General features: G+C 41.7%; 3 non-coding genes across 3 annotated transcripts; all 3 read right to left on the reverse strand.

Moving 5' to 3' along the window:
* Positions 1–1925: 1925 nt before the first annotated feature.
* trnar-ucg lies at positions 1926–1998 on the reverse strand. Its single transcript has one exon. It is a non-coding gene; the product is annotated as a tRNA-Arg (tRNA).
* Positions 1999–4143: 2145 nt separating this feature from the next.
* On the reverse strand, positions 4144–4216 carry trnar-ucg. Its single transcript has one exon. It is a non-coding gene; the product is annotated as a tRNA-Arg (tRNA).
* Positions 4217–6340: 2124 nt separating this feature from the next.
* On the reverse strand, positions 6341–6413 carry trnar-ucg. Its single transcript has one exon. It is a non-coding gene; the product is annotated as a tRNA-Arg (tRNA).
* Between the last annotated feature and the right edge of the window lie 504 nt (positions 6414–6917).

The raw sequence follows: 6917 nt of genomic DNA on the forward strand, positions 1-6917 counted from the left end.
TTTGCCGTCACTCCGATCTGTGTTCTATTGCCTGTAAGGGCTGCCTGACTGCTTTTATCTGGTCGCTAGCATTTCTATGGGCATCGACAGACGGTCATTATAAATGAAGAACGTAGCTTAGGTGGGATTTATTTTTGATATGTTTGGAATGGATCAGTTAGGCAGTATTTACCTCAAAATGTAAATAGAAAAAAAGGAGACTCGGTTTTGTTGTTTTGCAAAGGCTGCACTGCAATGTTCGCTCACAGAAGCAGTCCCACTACTGAGCGGCACAAGGGTTTTCATGTGCACCGTTTCCGACCCGGCAGGGTCACCTCTCGTTAGACGACATGGCATTCAGGAGCTACCCAAATGATTCCATGTCGATGCCTTCCTTATTGCGGAATCCCGACCGACACAGTCTGTTGCAGTACAGAGCTCCAGCTCAAGTTATCTGCTACCACTCCCACTCTTTTTCTTTAAAGATTAGAATGAAGCTTAATGCATTCCCCCATCACTTTGATTTACATGCGCAATTTGTTTGTTGTTCAAACTGCAATAGACGTGATAGCATCTGGTATCAATATGATTTGATATTATGTGACGTGCATTACTGTATTATGCCCCATCAAAAAAAAAAAAAAAAAAAAAAAAGTGTTCATTGGAGACAACTGTAATTTTTTCGTCACGCCGAGCTGTGTGCTATTGCCCGTTATGGCCGCCTGACTGCTTTTAACTGGTGGCTAGCATTTCTATGGCCATCGAGAAGCAGTCGCTATAAATGAGGAAAGCATATTAGGTTGGACTTCGTTTTGATGTTTTGAATGGCTCTCTGAGACAGCGTGTACTTCAAAGGGAAACAGAAGAGGCTGAGTATTGTTGTTTTGCAAAGGCTCCGCTGCAATGTTCGTTCATAGGAGCAATCCAACTACTGAGCAACATGTGGATTTTGACCTTATCCGATCCCGACCTGGCATTCACGAGCTCCCTCAGAAATGCCATGTCGATGCGTGCAGACTCCCGATCGGCACAGCCCATTGCAGCACAGAGCTCCCGTGCTCAGGCGATCTGCCAACCCAAACCTTCCACTGTAGCTGGGATTACAGGCACAAGCCAGGGCAACCGGCGTGACCGAGAGCAGCTAGAAGGCAGTTCAAGTCCCCTTGTGTGAACTCAGAGCGAGAGTACTCGCGCTGTTCTCCACTGACGTGACAGCTTTTAATGCCGATTGCATTAAAAGCATTGCCGGGTCCTGCTGTAGTTGTAAAAGACAGTAGCCAGACAAATAAATTGAAAGAGTGTTATGAAAAACACATGTGAATCCCAGTTTTCGTTCTGTGGCTGTTAAAAAGACAATATAAGAATGCCATAGAAAAATAATAAAAAAAAAAAAAAAAAAAAAATGCGTTGCCGAGAATTAAGCCACCTTCCTCTGAGGTGTCAGCATATTTCACAGGCATTTTGATGATCTAAAATGGCTTGAGCTTTCAATTTTACACATTAATTCTGAAGACCTTTTACTCAAACTGTTTCTTTGCTTTTTATCTAGGGGGAAGCTGAGAATAAAGTAAATGTGCTGGTAATGCTCCACTCATTTGATCAGACAGGAGAACGCAATGTTAGATAATCTCCTTCAATTGTTCTTTAAATAATGATAACTAAAAAAGAACACTGCTTCAAATCCTACAAAACAATACAGCTGAACTTTGTAATATTGCAAAATTAACGAACCAGAAGGCTTTATTCCCAAACAGTTTTGGGAAGTGCTGACAATGATTTGCTTCATTTACTTCCTGACCTGTCGCCAGGATAGTGTCAATGTATTTATTGAACAGAGTGTAGAAAATTCATTACAGCATAACATTTATCCAGTTAGCATCAAAGAAGAGCGCATTTCTCATCAAACGAGAATACATGCCAAAAGAATGAAAACTGAAGAAACATCACGACCACGAAGGGACTCGAACCCTCAATCTTCTGATTCGAAGTCAGACGCCTTATCCATTAGGCCACGCGGTCACATAGGTCTGTCTTTTACGCGTTCCTTTAGCTGACGTTACTTTCCAAATCGCCAACAAATGCTTCACAAGTGCTGGTCAAACTGCTGTGGTCGTGATAGCATCTGGTATCATTATGATTTGATACTATGTGATGAGCATTACTGCATTAAGCCCCATCAAAAAAAAAAAAATAAATAATTAATAAAAAAGTGTTCATTGGAGAACACGGTAATTTTGCCGTCACTCCGATCTGTGTTCTATTGCCTGTAAGGGCTGCCTGACTGCTTTTATCTGGTCGCTAGCATTTCTATGGGCATCGACAGACGGTCATTATAAATGAAGAACGTAGCTTAGGTGGGATTTATTTTTGATATGTTTGGAATGGATCAGTTAGGCAGTATTTACCTCAAAATGTAAATAGAAAAAAAGGAGACTCGGTTTTGTTGTTTTGCAAAGGCTGCACTGCAATGTTCGCTCACAGAAGCAGTCCCACTACTGAGCGTCACAAGGGTTTTCATGTGCACCGTTTCCGACCCGGCAGGTTCACCTCTCGTTAGACGACATGGCATTCAGGAGCTACCCAAATGATGCCATGTCGATGCCTTCCTTATTGCGGAATCCCGACCGACACAGTCTGTTGCAGTACAGAGCTCCAGTACTCAAGTTATCTGCTACCACTCCCACTCTTTTTCTTTAAAGATTAGAATGAAGCTTAATGCATTCCCCCATCACTTTGATTTACATGCGCAATTTGTTTGTTGTTCAAACTGCAATAGACGTGATAGCATCTGGTATCAATATGATTTGATATTATGTGACGTGCATTACTGTATTATGCCCCATCAAAAAAAAAAAAAAAAAAAAAAAAAAAAAAAGTGTTCATTGGAGACAACTGTAATTTTTTCGTCACACCGAGCTGTGTGCTATTGCCCGTTATGGCCGCCTGACTGCTTTTAACTGGTGGCTAGCATTTCTATGGCCATCGAGAAGCAGTCGCTATAAATGAGGAAAGCATATTAGGTTGGACTTCGTTTTGATGTTTTGAATGGCTCTCTGAGACAGCGTGTACTTCAAAGGGAAACAGAAGAGGCTGAGTATTGTTGTTTTGCAAAGGCTCCGCTGCAATGTTCGTTCATGGAGCAATCCAACTACTGAGCAACATGTGGGTTTTGACCTTATCCGTTCCCGACCTGGCATTCACGAGCTCCCTCAGAAATGCCATGTCGATGCGTGCAGACTCCCGATCGGCACAGTCCATTGCAGCACAGAGCTTCCGTGCTCAGGCGATCTGCCAACCCAAACCTTCCACTGTAGCTGGGATTACAGGCACAAGCCAGGGCAACCGGCGTGACCGAGAGCAGCTAGAAGGCAGTTCAAGTCCCCTTGTGTGAACTCAGAGCGAGAGTACTCGCGCTGTTCTCCACTGACGTGACAGCTTTTAATGCCGATTGCATTAAAAGCATTGCCGGGTCCTGCTGTAGTTGTAAAAGACAGTAGCCAGACAAATAAATTGAAAGAGTGTTATGAAAAACACATGTGAATCCCAGTTTTCGTTCTGTGGCTGTTAAAAAGACAATATAAGAATGCCATAGAAAAATAATAATAAAAAAAAAAAAAAAAATGCGTTGCCGAGAATTAAGCCACCTTCCTCTGAGGTGTCAGCATATTTCACAGGCATTTTGATGATCTAAAATGGCTTGAGCTTTCAATTTTACACATTAATTCTGAAGACCTTTTACTCAAACTGTTTCTTTGCTTTTTATCTAGGGGGAAGCTGAGAATAAAGTAAATGTGCTGGTAATGCTCCACTCATTTGATCAGACAGGAGAACGCAATGTTAGATCATCTCCTTCAATTGTTCTTTAAATAATGATAACTAAAAAAGAACACTGCTTCAAATCCTACAAAACAAAACAGCTGAACTTTGTAATATTGCAAAATTAACGAACCAGAAGGCTTTATTCCCAAACAGTTTTGGGAAGTGCTGACAATGATTTGCTTCATTTACTTCCTGACCTGTCGCCAGGATAGTGTCAATGTATTTATTGAACAGAGTGTAGAAAATTCATTACAGCATAACATTTATCCAGTTAGCATCAAAGAAGAGCGCATTTCTCATCAAACGAGAATACATGCCAAAAGAATGAAAACTGAAGAAACATCACGACCACGAAGGGACTCGAACCCTCAATCTTCTGATTCGAAGTCAGACGCCTTATCCATTAGGCCACGCGGTCACATAGGTCTGTCTTTTACGCGTTCCTTTAGCTGACGTTACTTTCCAAATCGCCAACAAATGCTTCACAAGTGCTGGTCAAACTGCTGTGGTCGTGATAGCATCAGGTATCACTATGATTTGATACTATGTGATGAGCATTACTGCATTAAGCCCCATCAAAAAAAAAATAAATTAATAAATAAAAAAGTGTTCATTGGAGAACACGGTAATTTTGCCGTCACTCCGATCTGTGTTCTATTGCCTGTAAGGGCTGCCTGACTGCTTTTATCTGGTCGCTAGCATTTCTATGGGCATCGACAGACGGTCATTATAAATGAAGAACGTAGCTTAGGTGGGATTTTTTTTTGATATGTTTGGAATGGATCAGTTAGGCAGTATTTACCTCAAAATGTAAATAGAAAAAAAGGAGACTCGGTTTTGTTGTTTTGCAAAGGCTGCACTGCAATGTTCGCTCACAGAAGCAGTCCCACTACTGAGCGTCACAAGGGTTTTCATGTGCACCGTTTCCGACCCGGCAGGTTCACCTCTCGTTAGACGACATGGCATTCAGGATCTACCCAAATGATGCCATGTCGATGCCTTCCTTATTGCGATCTCCCGACCGACACAGCCTGTTGCAGACAGAGTGCTCAAGTTATCTGCTACCACTCCCACTCTTTTTCTTTAAAGATTAGAATGAAGCTTAATGCATTCCCCCATCACTTTGATTTACATGCGCAATTTGTTTGTTGTTCAAACTGCAATAGACGTGATAGCATCTGGTATCAATATGATTTGATATTATGTGACGTGCATTACTGTATTAAGCCCCATCAAAAAAAAAAAAAAAAAAAAAAAAATTGGAGACAACTGTAATTTTTTCGTCACACCGAGCTGTGTGCTATTGCCCGTTATGGCCGCCTGACTGCTTTTAACTGGTGGCTAGCATTTCTATGGCCATCGAGAAGCAGTCGCTATAAATGAGGAAAGCATATTAGGTTGGACTTCGTTTTGATGTTGAATGGCTCTCTGAGACAGCGTGTACTTCAAAGGGAAACAGAAGAGGCTGAGTATTGTTGTTTTGCAAAGGCTCCGCTGCAATGTTCGTTCATAGGAGCAATCCAACTACTGAGCAACATGTGGATTTTGACCTTATCCGATCCCGACCTGGCATTCACGAGCTCCCTCAGAAATGCCATGTCGATGCGTGCAGACTCCCGATCGGCACAGCCCATTGCAGCACAGAGCTCCCGTGCTCAGGCGATCTGCCAACCCAAACCTTCCACTGTAGCTGGGATTACAGGCACAAGCCAGGGCAACCGGCGTGACCGAGAGCAGCTAGAAGGCAGTTCAAATCCCCTTGTGTGAACTCAGAGCGAGAGTACTCGCGCTGTTCTCCACTGACGTGGCAGCTTTTAATGCCGATTGCATTAAAAGCATTGCCGGGTCCTGCTGTAGTTGTAAAAGACAGTAGCCAGACAAATAAATTGAAAGAGTGTTATGTAAAACACATGTGAATCCCAGTTTTCGTTCTGTGGCTGTTAAAAAGACAATATAAGAATGCCATAGAAAAATAATTAAAAAAAAAAAAATAAAAAAATGCGTTGCCGAGAATTAAGCCACCTTCCTCTGAGGTGTCAGCATATTTCACAGGCATTTTGATGATCTAAAATGGCTTGAGCTTTCAATTTTACACATTAATTCTGAAGACCTTTTACTCAAACTGTTTCTTTGCTTTTTATCTAGGGGGAAGCTGAGAATAAAGTAAATGTGCTGGTAATGCTCCACTCATTTGATCAGACAGGAGAACGCAATGTTAGATAATCTCCTTCAATTGTTCTTTAAATAATGATAACTAAAAAAGAACACTGCTTCAAATCCTACAAAACAAAACAGCTGAACTTTGTAATATTGCAAAATTAACGAACCAGAAGGCTTTATTCCGAAACAGTTTTGGGAAGTGCTACCAATGATTTGCTTCATTTACTTCCTGACCTGTCGCCAGGATAGTGTCAATGTATTTATTGAACAGAGTGTAGAAAATTCATTACAGCATAACATTTATCCAGTTAGCATCAAAGAAGAGCGCATTTCTCATCAAACGAGAATACATGCCAAAAGAATGAAAACTGAAGAAACATCACGACCACGAAGGGACTCGAACCCTCAATCTTCTGATTCGAAGTCAGACGCCTTATCCATTAGGCCACGCGGTCACATAGGTCTGTCTTTTACGCGTTCCTTTAGCTGACGTTACTTTCCAAATCGCCAACAAATGCTTCACAAGTGCTGGTCAAACTGCTGTGGTCGTGATAGCATCAGGTATCACTATGATTTGATACTATGTGATGAGCATTACTGCATTAAGCCCCATCAAAAAATAAATAAATAAATAAATAAAAAAGTGTGCATTGGAGAACACGGTAATTTTGCCGTCACTCCGATCTGTGTTCTATTGCCTGTAAGGGCTGCCTGACTGCTTTTATCTGGTCGCTAGCATTTCTATGGGCATCGACAGACGGTCATTATAAATGAAGAACGTAGCTGAGGTGGGATTTATTTTTGATATGTTTGGAATGGATCAGTTAGGCAGTATTTACCTCAAAATGTAAATAGAAAAAAAGGAGACTCGGTTTTGTTGTTTTGCAAAGGCTGCACTGCAATGTTCGCTCACAGAAGCAGTCCCACTACTGAGCGTCACAAGGGTTTTCATGTGCACC

The sequence above is a fragment of the Polyodon spathula genome, unplaced genomic scaffold, assembly GCF_017654505.1.
Source record: "Polyodon spathula isolate WHYD16114869_AA unplaced genomic scaffold, ASM1765450v1 scaffolds_3008, whole genome shotgun sequence".
NCBI lineage: Eukaryota > Metazoa > Chordata > Actinopteri > Acipenseriformes > Polyodontidae > Polyodon > Polyodon spathula.